General features: G+C 36.2%; 3 long non-coding RNA genes across 4 annotated transcripts in view; 1 reads left to right on the top strand and 2 right to left on the bottom strand.

Moving 5' to 3' along the window:
- Window positions 1-14242, top strand: part of LOC143679416 (uncharacterized) — a 57402-nt gene extending 43160 nt beyond the window's left edge. For both annotated transcript variants that reach the window (XR_013173733.1, XR_013173735.1), the window contains 2 exons: window positions 8092-8213; window positions 14096-14242. This is a non-coding gene — a long non-coding RNA (uncharacterized LOC143679416). The remainder of the gene's footprint in view (window positions 1-8091; window positions 8214-14095) is intronic.
- LOC143679419 (uncharacterized) overlaps window positions 1-15587 on the bottom strand; it is a 106567-nt gene that overhangs the window by 69914 nt on the left and 21066 nt on the right. The window lies entirely within an intron of this gene.
- Window positions 9875-14179, bottom strand: LOC143679417 (uncharacterized). The gene is made up of 3 exons (XR_013173736.1): window positions 14013-14179; window positions 12819-12950; window positions 9875-10028 (listed from the first exon to the last, which is right to left on the bottom strand). It is a non-coding gene; the product is annotated as an uncharacterized LOC143679417 (long non-coding RNA).

Raw genomic sequence — 15587 nt, 5'->3', positions numbered from 1 at the left:
CACATCAGAACACTAGAGAGAGGCGGCATGGATTTCAAACAAGGTTGCCCAAGCATGTGCTAAATATTGCTGCTCTTGACTTTAAACTGTACACCAAGGAATACAGTTTCACCTTCTATTTTGAAACCATATTGAGAAGCAGAGGGAAAAGAATTTAAAGGGTTTAGCAAATGCACTTTTCTCCCACTCTGTGGGAACTTCATGAAAATTATATTTCAAACCTAATAACATTTCTCAGTATAGGGGGGTCTATCATACAGCTATTAGAAAGGGATTCTTAAATCGCAAGCATCTTTACATCTTGAGCCATGTGTTATTATTTCATACAAACTACTATCGTATACAGTTGCAGTCTATACTATAAATGATTGCTGTTAGAAATCTTGGGGAAACATGTCAGAAAGATTTCCTGCTTCCAAACACACTGATGATTTTTGCATCAGATTCTTAACGATGAGGATAAGTATTAGAAGTTGCCTATTAGAAGTCCCTAAAGCAAGCTAATGAGGAAGTACTGCTTTGTGAAAACAAACATATGTTAAAATATATATATAAACGAATAAATAAATAAATAATTGAACAAGAAAGAGTACGATGGAAGTAGTAATGCCTTTTTAAAAAGCAGGCACAGTGCGTGGGGAATACATTTCACAGATAGGAACCCATGTGTTGGGGTTAAAAATAGTGTGTGGTATAAGAAAAGTACCTTTTTTGACAAACTCTTTAGTCTGAAATATTTCTTTAAATTATTGATTCTACTCTCTAGGTTTTGTGTATGTATTTTCTTTTTAATTACTGTAGTCATTTTGGTTGTTGTGCTGTTATTCAAACTTGCTGATTAAAATTGAGCTAAAGATAATTCTGTAATAGAAAACCCGAGCTACATTGGTTGCTAGTCAGCTTTTAGCAAACTGTGTCTCGGCCAGAGTATATTAATTAACAGAAATGCGTGTTTATGCTGTACATTCCCAAGCCTTATATACCTTCCTCATCCTTCTTTCACCCCCCCAAGATATTTCTTACTTTTCAAAAAATATTATTCCAATAACCACAGCTCAATCAGAGATCATGTAGCTAATATAATCATATACAAAACTCCAGATTACATTGATTTTGTTGGCTTACTGTATTATGTGACAAAAAGAACTCAACAGGACAGAGACTTGAAGGAATTTAATAGCATTAACTACGATCCCAAAATACGCAACCTAAAATTTTAACAAAATAAAGTATCACTGATGCTATTTTTCAAATGAGATGTGGGAAGACAGGTTTAAATGTCTTAATTAATTTACTATTCCCCCCAAGTTAGAATTAGTTCAAAAGCTTATGAAAGCATTACTAGTTCCAATTTTAGCAAAACTTGTCTAGTCTCCATTAGCCCTCGAGAGGAAGGACTCATTCTCTTCCCATCCCAAAACCAAGCCCCCTCTTTCCCCATCCTGCACCCTTGCCTGGCTCAATAAAATGTATTAAATCAATCAATCAGACAATCAATCAATCAATGAATTAACGAGTATCTTAACCACAAGGGAAAGAAATCAAGAAACATAGATAAAGTAATTGAAACATGAAGACTCAGATAGATTGTGGTGGGGAGCAGCAGTAAAAAGTCTAAAGAACAGGGCGGTGCAATGGTGGCTCAGTGTCAGAATTCTCACCTGCCATGCCAAAGATCAGGGTTCGATTCCCAGAGCCTGCCTCATGCCAAAATAAAAAAGTCTATAGTACATATTTTCCTGAAATAAATCAATAAATGATAGAAAATTTCACATTTTAAAGAGTTCTGATATAAAATTATCTATTTAAATTTATTTCAAGTTGAATCTCACAGTATTTAACAAATACAGACACCAGCCAAACATAGTAATTTGAATGGGCAAGCCAGAAAATGAAAATAATTATCAGAACCATTGCTTCCTAAATCTATTTTGTTTCCCTTAGAGATCTGGATGTTGACATTATGTCCAGACAGGCACAAAAAGTTGAAACTGACCAAATGTCAGCTACTTACCTGCTCCAGATAAATAGTCAATTACTCTCCTCTCACAAATTAACCTTTCGACCCACAGCAAAGATTTTTGCCTACATAATCTGGGTTGCCGAAACTCTATTTTGCCTATATACACATATTTGCATCATGGTGATTAAAAAAAAAGTTTATGTTCATTTAGAAGAGTTTCAATCAATTTGGCTCTACCAAGGAAAAAATTATTCTTCATAACCAAATTCAAACTGCAACATTTTTCAGATAAAATTAAAAATCAACTTTTTTTGGTATCTGAAGCACTTTTCTTGTATATGCCAAATGTCTTCATTTTCAAAGTGTCCTTAAAAGACTATAAAACTATTCTATATTACAATGCTTGCAAATCTGGCTTTTTTTAAAATAAGTTAATGATGTGGGATGAGAGATATTTCATCTTTCATACAGTTATTTGACAGTGATGAATTTAATTCATTCTATCACATTGAATGATACATTTATATTCAGTATGTAGTTTAAAATTTCATAAATGATTAAAGTCCCTGTCGTTTTAATTATAATATGCAGAGAGCAGCCAGAACTTATTTGCAAAGAATAATGTACAAGTCAATAAATTTGGTGAGTACTCCTGACAACATATAAATAATAACTTTAGAAGTGTAACTACCTGTGGTTGGAAACTAAATAACAAAGGTCCGTGTTTTGGTTTTTATGAACAAAATGATCTAGCTTTCTATAGAAGTTCTTTGGTATTTTAATTTGCTTTATTAAATTGAAAATACAATAGTGCAATGACATTACATTACTCGTGAACCAATTTATCCCAGAGACCAACATGAAATACATCAATCCTGGCCATGCGCCTACTCCTGAACCTTGGTCATTGAAAACAGTATTGAACAACCTTAACTTCTCAAGGGTCCTTTAAGCCAGGAATTGTCTCTAAGAGAGTCAGACTCCCTACCCTCCTTGATGGCCCCATGTTTAGGATGGCATTGCAACCCAACCCCATTACTCACTCCAGATTGATACTGCCACTTGCAGCTTGAGTCATTTCCATAAAGAAAAGAGCCAGGTATCCACTTTACCCGTTTGGTCATTCATTTATCAAATAATTCTGAGGCATTAACTACGTGTCAGGCACCACTCTACCCTCTGAACTTATAGTAGTGAAGAAGAAAGTCAAGATCTACCCAGAACCAGATGAGCCTGTATGGGGTAAAAAATGACAGAAATCAGATGATCAGGAATTTATGGGTCTATGGGCAGCACATAGAATTATAAGGTGTGATCCACTCCCTCTTGGAATCTACAGTCCATTTATTTTGATACATTCCTGTCCACCTCAGAATACCACTTCAACACAAGAGAGGAAAGCTATATTGACAAAGTAGCCAACGCTTATTCTTTTTTCTTTCATCTTTAGGAAAAATAGCAGCAATTTATTACTATATATCACTTAGTGATTAAAATGGGGCAGAAAACCATCCCTTCTCTCAGGGACATCTGAAATTAGCCCCCGCAAAGGGTCCATTGGAGAAACAGCCCTTTGGGTTGCTCCTGCAATCTTAGTAGACAATCTTGGTTGATGGTCTTGTCCAACCAGACAAGAGAAGGTTGATCTTGGCCAACAGATATAGTGGCTCAAGCTTCTGGCTAAGAATGTGAGGCTGGTGTCATCTAGAGTAGATCAGAAGTGAGGCTTAAACTTGTGCCCGGTAATGATCATGACATGTGGGGCACAGTTTTTACTCAAGGTTTGTGCTACGTTTCCTGAGAACATAAGATAGAAAAGAAGCTGAAATTATAACACCATATAGCCTTAGTTCAATTTCAAACATCTGTGGCCAAATTCTGCAATTCCAGGCAACATTTTTCAAGAACATCACTACTGAATTTACGGTAAGCTTTGTTCTATAACTGCAGATTTGCATCTTTAGTTTTATTGTAACTGATCCTTTGGATGTTTGCCTTTCTCAGAAAAAAGGAAGGGAATAAAAAAAGAAGAAGAAGAAAAGAAAAAGGGAGGAAGGGAGAGATGGAGGGATCTAAATAAGGAGGCCATGCCTCCAATACATGAATTTTGCACACACAGAGGAGATATTAACATCTCAGAGGGCAAAGGGACATAAAAAGTGGAAAATATTTTCTCTGCGATGCTGTGAGTAAGAAAGCCTATACCCATTTTGACCAAATTCACTTTTCTTTGTTGCTTCTCCTACTCTACAATTCCTCACTCCAACCCCTCCACCCCTACACAACCACTGAAATATGGAAGAAAGCCATGTTCCTGCTCATGAAATGAAGTACAAAAATTTAAACTCTTAGCCTATTACCAAAACAAACAAGCTAACTACCACCCCAAAACCTGATATCTAGTAGAAACAATGACAGACCTTAAACTGGAGTGCTGCTGCTGGGTGACAGCCTAACAAACTGCCACCTAGAATCTCTGAGGGTTAATAAGCCACCTGTCTTGAAAGGAGCAGTCGTATTGGTCTTCGAAGCCTATCCCAATACTTAAACTCTTGATGAAGTTCTTACTGTGCCAAAGGAACTTACTAACAAAGCCACTGAGTCAATTTAACCTAGGGAAACTGGACCCAGTAGACTAGGCTATCAGAGTTTTGTGTTGAGATAATTACTGCACTAAAGAGAGCATATGGGCTGTCAGAGCTGGCACATGGCCTGCACCAGCTGTTACCTGGGCGCTTTGAAAAACCTACTGAACAGCATTTTGGACACAGCACAGCTCTGTGTAAGTTTTCCAAGGCTTCTACTGGGAGTTCTTCATAATAAATTTATTTCCTGTAGAAGGGAGGATTGCACCCAGTAACGTAACTGGAACAAGCATGTTAATTTTTTCTGGCAGATAGAGTGTCAATGGCTAAAAGGGAAAAACAATCTGGGGCATAAACAAGCACAAAGCCTGCAAAGCCAGAAATAATTAAAAAATTAACTAGAATAGTTCTCCTGTATTAAAAAATTAAAAAGGTAAATTTAACATGTTGAGATTTTTTTGGGAAAACAAATGATGTATAAGATAATGTATTTAACTAACACATTTGTCATAGTATCTATTTAATAAATAAATGATAGCTGCCATCTTTATCATTAATCCTACCTAGTAGGCACATTCAGGATTCCTTAACGGCTTGCTATAAAGCAGTCCGTTCTTTTAGCATTCCTGCTAGAATCATTTTTACCTCAGGAAAATGTTTTTCCAAGAATAGCTGTCAAAGTGTCAGTCAACAAATACCTCTGAATAATAACAACTTTTATTAATATGTAGCATGTTTTCTTCTAAATGAGCCCAAAGTCTGACAAATGTACTATATGTGATTTATACTATAGAAATTCAGCCATCCCTGAAATTACCATGCATAGATCACATGTAAAGAAAGATCTGAAGATAAACCCAGGAGAAAATGGGGTGGGAGAGATAAGGTTTTCACACTAGAGATCGCACACAAAAAGAATAAATCAAAGGTAAACACAAATACGTTATAAACATTGAACCTTAATTCCAAGAGTAATGTTAAACCATTTGTAACTTAGGTTAAAATTCCTTATTCAAATATGATTACTTTTCCTTCAGAAACATAATTCTGGGAAACAGCAGACTCACATGTCCTAAAAGTCACTAAAACGACACGATTTTAGTATCCAAGCTAACAAAATGCCTGGATTTTTATTAAATCCAAACTTTGTAATCTCGTTGAAAACAGAGGTAGAAGAAACTTGACATTCACAGCTTTTCCCCACCTGTTGGGGAAGGAATGTGAGCTTCACTTCAAGGAAACAATTTAAAGCCAAGTTTACTTACAAAATAGGTCTTGCTTAAGGTTTCCTTCTGAATTAGACATTATATTTAGACTCGATTAAGTGAATTTACTTTCAGAAAATACACCACAGTAAAGACAAGCTATGAAAGCACCAAGTACATCCCCTTTCATCATATTTCTAAAAGGAAAGCTGTTTTGAGTTCCCAGACAAAGAAAGTCATGTTTCAGTGAAAATGAGTACATGTCCAAATTGGAAAAATTCAGTCATTAGATTTAAATTTTTAAAATGTATGCCTTGAAAACATTCAGGGCATTTAGAAAATCTACCACATTACATCACAGTAAGTGCATCACTGCATTATATTTTGCAAGCTTTAGCAAATAAAAAAATCCCCCAGAAGAATCTTAATTCTTATCTATGGAAAACATTAAACTGCTAAGCGCTAACAACTGGAATTAGTCCTTAAATCTCTAATGAGAATAATAAAACATGAGTGCAGTTTGTGCTGTAACTTGATAAGGCCTGAATTTACTTGCTGTTAGGAAAAGTCACTGATCTAGCAGTATAGCTTTTTACTCCCTGAGGTACAGGAAACAATATCTGTCCTCTAGGAACCTCCTCTGCGGTAAGCACTTCTGATCTGTGCTATCAGAGGACAGAGATAGCAGGGTAATATCTGGTAACAGCAGCTTTATGAGATGATCCATTACTGATTCAAATCAATCTCAAGCAGGTAGTTTTCATTAACCCATTCAGCACAGCCCTGTCCCCCCGCAGAAAGGAACCTCAAACTCTCCCCAATTACTGTGTGCTCTGAACCTCCTAAGGAAGAAACAAACTGCAAAACCCCACGTTCTGTCCACTAAACTAAGCGTCTTATTAAAATCTCACTGCTGTGAAAGAGTGCAGAATTTAGGCTACTGACCAAAAATTGGAATCTAATTGTAGCTATAATTATCAGTTCCGTGTGCACTTGGTAGATGTACATACATAGCAGGAGCTTAATGAGCCTATTAGCAATTTGCTAAGACCCAACAACTTGCTGTGAGAAATGGAAAGATGAAACAACTCTCTTTCTACACTCGAGGAATTTTGTTAAAGACGTACTTGCCGGGAAGCAAATCCCACTGTTCGTAGGCACCGATCAGAACAAATGTAGATGGAGGAATGTGTAAGAGCAAAGGAAGCCCTGCGTTTCTGGAATTAAGTTAGCAGGAACCTCAGATTTTAAAGTGCTGGTAAGGCACAGGCATACAATGTTAGAATCCGTATGTTCTCTAATGAAAAGTAGTTTCCTAAAACTTGGATAAATAAATGCTAAAGATAGATTTCAGTCTTACTTAACAATGAAACACATACACAGAGAGATGTAAAATAAAAGATTTTAGAATATGAAGAGGACTCATATTTCTTTCCACCCCACTAATTTTACCCACAGAAAACAGAGACCATGAGAGGTTCAATAACTAATCCAAGGTCACAACCAGATATTGACAGAAATGAAACCCCCTAACACCTGCTAGTGTTTTTTTCTTCTAGTACACCTTGATGTTTTTAAATAGAAGTCTTTGTGAACATAACTCCACACACATATGAGATTTTAGCACTTCCTGAATTTCAGAACTAATTCAAACTATGAACAAAACAGTAGTCATGTATTAAATATTTAAGATTCCTTTATTGACTTTTGGTTGGTGTTTTATTTCCATATCAACTACATTTGAATACATTCTCCTTTTCATTCAGTATTAGGAGTGTAAAGTGTCAATGTCAGATATATGCAGGGAAAAAAATCAACTCTGATATCAACTATGCATGGTTTTGGATGCCATTCTATTTTTTCTCACATAATTCTGCCTTTAAAACTGGAATAAATATTCAAACTTCTCCACTGATACTTAATTGTTAGCTTTCGAACTCTGTGAACTCCAAGAAGTTAATGATGGCACACAGAATTGTCATTTCACTTTTTTTGCAATAGAAACTAGTAAAAATATATAAACCACAATGTTGCTGACACGTCCTTTGTAAAAACAGGCTCATGCTTTCAATTTTCCAAGATCAGCATTTAAGCACTTTTCACTAATGCAACTTTTTAAAAGTTTATTAAAGGCTCCAGTATTAGCTGCATCTAGCTAATAATATAATAAAATTGACAGTGGTTTTTTATATTTTGGTTCTTTTTTTTTTAGAAATGTATTGATAATTAGGCACCAGCAAACTAAATAAAAGTATTCTTTACCAACTTTTCTGCTAGAAATGTACTTCCCTTCTTCTCCATTTCTGCCTTTGCTATTTCTATCTTTTTCCATCTCCAGACTGTTTCACCTGGAGGTGTCCAGTTGCTGAAGCACAGGCGACCACCTAGAGATCTACAGTAATGGGCCTCCCCTGGAGAGAGCCTCACGGGACTTCTGTTCATTCCTTTCATGTGGAAACGGTATGCAGGGTATTTTATGATTCATTTTCCCCTTTTTGATAAGATATGAAATAAATATCAAAAGAAATTCAGAGATATTTCCATTTCCTAGAATGAGATAAAGTATAAGGTGCTTCTACCTAAGAAACACTCTTTTATTCCAGGCATTCTGTGTTCATAAAATAAAAAAATTATTTTTACTGCTTCTCTTGTTTGATATCTGAAAGCAGGATTCAGTATCATTTTGCATCTTTAACACTTTCAAATTCAATCACCTATCTAGATGGATTTAGTTAACATAAGAACTAAGCAAAAATGCATAGCAACGGTAATTTTAGTAAGCACCAATAGCCATTTACTTAGTAAATTAGCAGCACTCAAAAATGCAGCAGAAAGATGCAAAGGCTAAAATATTTAATGTGCCCCCAAATTAAAAGATAGTATGTTCATGAGCCAGATAATACTTTTTATATATTTTTAATGTCTTGGATATTGAGCTAATATGTAACAAACATTTTTAATGTAACAACAGAATTATCTAAATATTGTATCCAAGGGCTCTGGGTTTATAGAAGCAAACAGCCTTCCCTCTTTGTGTTATTTACTTACATTTTCTAACACATTTTCAAATTTCCAGATTGTTTCTAAGATTTGAGAGAATGGCATTTTTACATTTGTGTTCCATAATTAAATCACTTTGTCATTTATCGCTGCAACGTGCTTTAGTTTTTCAATGATTTTGTGCAATCAGAATCATGGATATTTTAGCAATCTTATCGAAACACCACTTTAAAGAAAACCAGGATCAATGAATTTAGTGTCACCTACACTATATTTATGCAATGGTCTAAAACTGCAGCTTTTTCCCCCACCTTGTCTGTGCAATAGTTAATTCTCTCACTGAAGAATATGAGTCTGATATTAATATATTTAAATCAAAATAACATTCCACTGTGTGGTCTTTGTAATTCCTCTGTATGCCTCTGTAAACGCCTGCTGGCAGCGCTTTACCTGCTTTACCATTGACCTTGTTTATAAATGACCTATTATCAGATTTCAGAAAAGTTTGCTGCCAAAGTACCCTTGGTTAAGTATACAAAAAAAAAAAAAAAAAAAAGATCCTTCAGTCAAGATGCTATTAAGACAATTCCAAGGCATTTTATAACAGATACCAGTTCAATATTCCTCTTCTTTGGACATTACAATACCAGAAACTCAGAAGACCTTTACAAAGGGAACACTTGGGGATTTAAAAAATAAATCTAAGTCTGATACTACATTTCAGCCATCCTTCTCACTTCAATTGTAATAGTGAGGAAGAGGGGATAAGTATTCCAGAGCTCTCAAAGTATTTGTACACCAACTATAAATTTTAAAGGGATTTACATTTTGCTTATAGTTAATACTACTCTTGGAAATCTGCTTTGAACTAAAAAAAATGTACACCCCTCTTTGTTTTGACTCATTTCCCCCCACCCTAAACAAGTACTTATACGTTCACACGGAAAGGAAGATAAGTAATAATACAGTGAAGGCTCCAAGTAAAATCTAGCCCAGTACAGGCAGTGTACTAATGATGTCATTAAGACTCCTAGCTGAATGGGATTCAGACAGAGCTGTTGTATAGCTGCAGACATAAATCTGAAAGAACTTTTTGGCTACATTCTCAGACTTACCTTGAGAGATATTTAGGAGCTCCAGCAAAATGAGTTGAGAGAAATGCACTCAGAAGAAGAAGGCATGTAGACTGCAGACAGGGATGCAGGCCCTATAGGTGCATCCTTCTGAGATACAGGAGGGGACAGTTTGTTAAATGGATAAAGAGAGAGAAACAATCTGCAGAAGAAGAGAACAGAAAACAAATAAACCTTAATTCTAGTACAAATAAATGAGAGAAAGGCAATTGTGGGGCTGCTCAAAGCCTTTTTGCCTAGCTGAATGAAAGCAATCCCTAAGACTGAATGGGTAATGAGATCCTGGCTCCTGAGATTTTAGCTTTCTTAATCATGTTCATAATTAATTCAAGAACATTGATAATTTCATTACATTCTTTTTGTCTTATCAATAAATGATGTGCCTGCACTTTTGGTCCTGTGTACAGGGAGAGGAGAGATGCTTTGGGTAATATTGCACTAGGAATAGTGGATATATATGATCCAAAAAGGTGAAGTGGTAATTATTATCCTTGACCAGCCTTCTATTATCAGAACACGATGACAAGCAGCTACAAATAATTAATAAGCTTTTTATGCAGAAATGCAAAGCCTTTGAAGAAAAATATGCTGCAAGTAGAATTCCTTACAAAAGATTATGTACATAGCACAACACACTTCTACAGAGAAACCATTTAAAATGGAACTCGCTAAAATGCCGGCATCAGAAATGCAAGAAGAAAACCAATAACTTGTTTATAAAATATCATTTTTTAAAACTTTTCTTTAAAAAATGTTTTATTAAAAAAAAACTCTGTGTCCTTCCAATTGTCCTCCTGAAGTCATTTCAGGACCAACTTACAAAGATGTTAAATTGAACTACCCACTCAGTAAAACCTCCTTTTTTAAACCAAACAGGAAAGCTGTCATTATCCATCAGTCATCATCAAAGGGACTGCTTTCCTTTACAGTTTTCTACTCACTCCCATGTAAATTTTCACAATGCTATCCCTCATTAGTTTCACAGTCTATTTTCAAAGGTTTGGAGGAAATATTTAATGCCATTTAATAGCATGAAGCAGAAAGGCAGTTCTGTCTCCCAAATCATTTAGGTAATTAACACCAAATTAAAAACGGGTCAGTTAGGAAGATCTGCAAATATGAGAATTCTCCTAATTGGTAACAGGAATACAATTTCAGTCTTAAGTACGAAGGGTGTAGCAAATAATCTGTGCTCAAGTGCACATGAGTGATGCATAAAGTAACATTTTTGTAAGTAGACCAATATGGTGGGATAAAATTTCAGCAGTGGAAACCATCCCATAAAATGTCTCAGAACTAATTGTGCTAGTAAAGATAAAAACAATTTAAACTATGCTAAAAAGTATTCATGTTGGCACTTTGATCTAATTACTAAACAAAATAGTCTTTGAGAAGACACTGCAGAATCACTTAGTAAAGCAAGCTGTTGTCGGTGACATTGATATATGGGACAGAGATGATGTATATACTGGGTGGCTTTATCAGTAAATCACTGACTCTATTTACTTCCCCTAGGAAAAAGACTTGTCCCTGAAAGAGAACTCTTTGTTAGAACCACCAGTAGGGGATTAATATTGGCAAAACATTCAATTTGGATATAGTCCTGCAGAAGATTCATAAAACAATAATCTAATAAGTTAACGGACAAAGATTTAGCACATTGGCAGCACACAATTGCCTAGAGAACATTAAGATTCTTTATTAATTTCATCACAAAATTATTTCTGTGAATTCAATTATATAGCTTCTAGCCAGAAGCAACATATTTCTCAACTAAAGGAAAAAAATATATGAGAAATTCTGAGTCCCTAAAAATAGCCTTTCAATAACATGCAAAATATGAACACCATATAGACAGTGACTAGTTAAAAGATTATTAAACAACAGGTTAAATTTCAGCCTTAGATGTCAATTTCCACATGTTCCAGACATATTTAGACATTTCTGATCTGCTTTAGCAAGTCCCACACAGGAGGCAGACGCTGCAAATCAAATATGCCAATCAATACACCAAGAAAATGCAGCTCCAGCCATTTCAGAAACAGAAGCAGGAATTGTGAATGCTTCCTGTGCAGTTTCATAACAGCAATAAAGTGAGAAAGGCAAACCTAGATCTGATGTAGTGCAGCTTGCACTGAGGTGTTTCAAATTCTAAAGCTTTTACCTATTCACCACCAGCCTAAACCTCCCCACCAGCGAGCTCCCAAGCCCTCACATGCCACCACCAATTCCTGGGCATCCTTATGTGAACGCCCCTTACCTGAATGTGTCTCATTATTCACCGCCTGTGTCTCCCCCAAGGCTGCTTCCTTTGCTGCCCCATCCAAGGATAGCACCATCATCCTAGGGCCTAGCACCAAAGCATTGTTCTTGACCCATTCTCAAATCCTTCCCCCACATTCAGTTGACCATCAAGTTGCTAAGCTTCAACCTCCAGGTGTCTCTGCAACCTGTTCAATTTTCTCCATTCCCAAAACTAGCAACCTGGTTTAAGCCATTGACCTCACTGTCTGAATTACCTTTTGAAATTTCCTTCTGGCCTCCTCTAGGCTCATGCCTCCTTTTCACTCTCACACTACTGCCAGTCCTTTTTTCCAAAACACAAGACTGAGGCTGTTATTCCTCTGCTTAAGCCTTCAATGGCTGCCAATTACCCTCCTGCAATACGGCTTTCAAGGCCCTTTGGATCTGACTCCTCCTTACTCTCTTAGCCTCATCATTTAACCATACTGTTCCCCAGTCATGTAAAACTGAAGTAGATTTACTTTCTATTCCCCCAACCTGCTCTTTTCAAATGGGTCCTTGGTATATGCAGCACCCCTTCTATAGTTGGTGATCAATATTATTTTCTAACTGATTTAATAATACTTTTGAAGAATTTTCCGTTGCTCTCTGCAATTTCACAAAGTACATATTAGAAAGGAGTCTTTACCAATGGCATTGATGGTTCTGCTTTGGTTGATTCTTGCTGTAGTCCATTGGTGGACTTTCTGCACAGCTTAGCCTCCCAGGCACACTGGCCTCTCATCTTGTCATCATGGTCTGGAGCCTCTGCTGTTTGCTTCTTCACAAAATTAAGAGTGTCAAGTATAAGTAGAAAGTCTCATGTGTGTTTAAATTTAACTAAATATTGTCTTTTCTTGAGAATACAGGGTATTGTCCTTTTATCTCATTAGAGCAATATTCTTGCTCCTTATTGCAATTATTTTATCAGGGTCAGACACCTTTTCGTTTTCCTCTGTTTTACACCTGAGTATTAATCTGTATGGAAAGTGAAGTTAGCTAGAATACATATTATCAAAATATGTTGAATTTTAGTATATTTAACTGCATTTGTTTTCTTAACTTCTGTTCCTAACTTGGGGAAAAAATTTTAAATATACTTAATATGGGATTCCTTGCTTTTTATGTGCTAGACATTTATGTAAATCAGGAGGAGTTAAGTAAAAAGACACAGGACAATGTGTGGAAGATAAGGGGTGCTCAATAAATCTTTGTTGAAATCATAATTTAAAAAGCAAATTGAACTTTATAAAACTCTGTAAACTTCTAGGTCACCACACTATATTTCCTGCTGACTGCTTTTCAAGAAAAATTTAAATTTGGTCAATACAGACATGGAAATATTGACACATTTTGCAAGGGTTTTCTTCACTAGTACATTTTAAAAAGTGTCAACATTTAAAGTGTTCTTGGAATTCCCTTATCAGTAAGAATTTACTTCCTGATGTTACCAAATAAATAAAGTCTAATGGCAAAACACACAGTGCCTCACCAGAATAAAAAGAGGAGAGGAAGAAGGCAAAGGCATGGAGACTTATAAGGAGTAAAGAAAGCTGCAGTCAGTCGACAGAGGGGTAATATTATAAGAGGCAGACTGACAAAGTAGCCAGGGGATGCTAGAGCCACCCTCAGCTCCAGCTGAGCCACGTGGTCTCCATGGGAAGAGCTGTTCTGCTTCTGAACAAAAGGAAGTTTGCAAATTTCACTCAAATACATCATCTATTACTTGATACTGGAGGTAATTTCAAACTTCAAATTTATTTTACCAGGGCATTAAGACTTAAGAGAATATTTTAGAAGAAAATATAAGGAGAAAAGTACACACACATATATATATACTTACCCTTTTTCTCTCCTCCTTCCTATTTCAGAAAGTCACTTTCTTCTGTTTTACATCTGAGTTTAAGAATTCTCTCTTTTCCCTAGTTGGAGATTCAGAGGCCCAAATAAGAACTAAAACAGTGTTCTTCCAAGACAAACAAAAGGAGGAGAAGATTGTTTTTCCACAATAATTTTTCCTTATATAAGAGGTAATACCCGAACTCACATGTTTAAAATCTTTTAGAATTTGAAAATGCCAGTAGTTAAATAAAAAATACTTCATTTAACTCCCTGTTGGGGATTGAATCATGTACCCCACAAAAGCCACGTCAAGTCTTAATCCATGTTCCTGTGGGTGTGAGTCCATTTGTAAATCCAACCTTTGAAGATGTTATTATTAGTTAAAGTGCAGCCAAACCAAATGAGGGTCAGTCTTAATCCAAAATATCTGGAATCTTTTTTAAGCAAAGGAAATTAGATAGGGAAGTAGAGGCCAGAAAGTCAGAGAATAAGGCTAACTGCCATGTGACAGAAGCAGAGATGTAAGCCAAGGAACCCGAAGGATTCTGGCTAGCCAGCACCAGCACTTTGCAGACTCCACAAGAAAGTATGGCCTGTCAAGTCTTTGATTTTGGACATGAAGCCTCCGAAACTATGAGACAGTAATTCCTGTTGCTTAAGCCAGCCAGTTTTGAGGTATTTGTCAAAGCAGCCCTGGCAAACTAAGAACAATGTAGGTTAATTTCCTAAATTCTGCAGAGGGCAGTTTTTCAGAAGCATATTGGAACGTTCAATTTTAATTCTTTTCTCTTTTTTTGGTAGAGATTTTGAATCTGTTTGTTAGACAGTTCTTGACTATCTTTTACTCTGAAATGGTATACATTGAATATTTAGTCTTTTCTTGGTGACTTGGAGTCAGATTTGAAATACTCAACACTGTTGCTCTATAAAATTATGTCTTCAGAGACATGCTTAACTACATTTTATCAGTTCCATTTTGTAGATAAAATAGGATGAAGGAAGTTAAGAGAGTTGGCCTGGGTCAAACTGCTTGTAAATGTTGAAACTAGAATTTCTTCTCCTTACTCCACGGCCTTAAATATAATGTAGGCGATCTAAGTGGCAAAGTTCAAATGAAATAACCAATGGCAAACGACCTAACTTCCCTTTCCGTGTAGGCGTCTCCTTTGCTTGGAAACAAAAGATGTCAGGATTCCAGTTAAAAGTGAATTTATTTCCCAAAAGCTGTCCTAGAAAACCCAGAATTCCAAGCAGCAATGGGAAGAGATGCAACCCGCCTTGTTTGGAGTGTAGAGAAGGGAGGTGTTATCTAGGCCACTTCTGGGGAGAAAGTGCACAAATGTAAAATATTGGAGCCTCACAGCAGAGCTGGAAATCTACTAGGGCAGAGGGGAGTATGGCTGCAAGGTCACCAGGCAAAACTTTGTCCTCAGGCTCCTCCTATGGTAGAGATTTATTTAGGGGGTGGGAGGAGTCTGCTCCACAGGGAAACATTTGGCAATTCTAGAGACATTTTTGATTATCACTACAGAGGATGAAAGTGAGGAGGAAGTTGCTACAAGAACCTAATGGCTAG

The sequence above is a fragment of the Tamandua tetradactyla genome, chromosome 4, assembly GCF_023851605.1.
Source record: "Tamandua tetradactyla isolate mTamTet1 chromosome 4, mTamTet1.pri, whole genome shotgun sequence".
In the NCBI taxonomy this organism is placed as follows: domain Eukaryota; kingdom Metazoa; phylum Chordata; class Mammalia; order Pilosa; family Myrmecophagidae; genus Tamandua; species Tamandua tetradactyla.
Note: the sequence above shows the minus strand (reverse complement) of the source record. Positions and strands in the feature narration are given on the sequence as shown.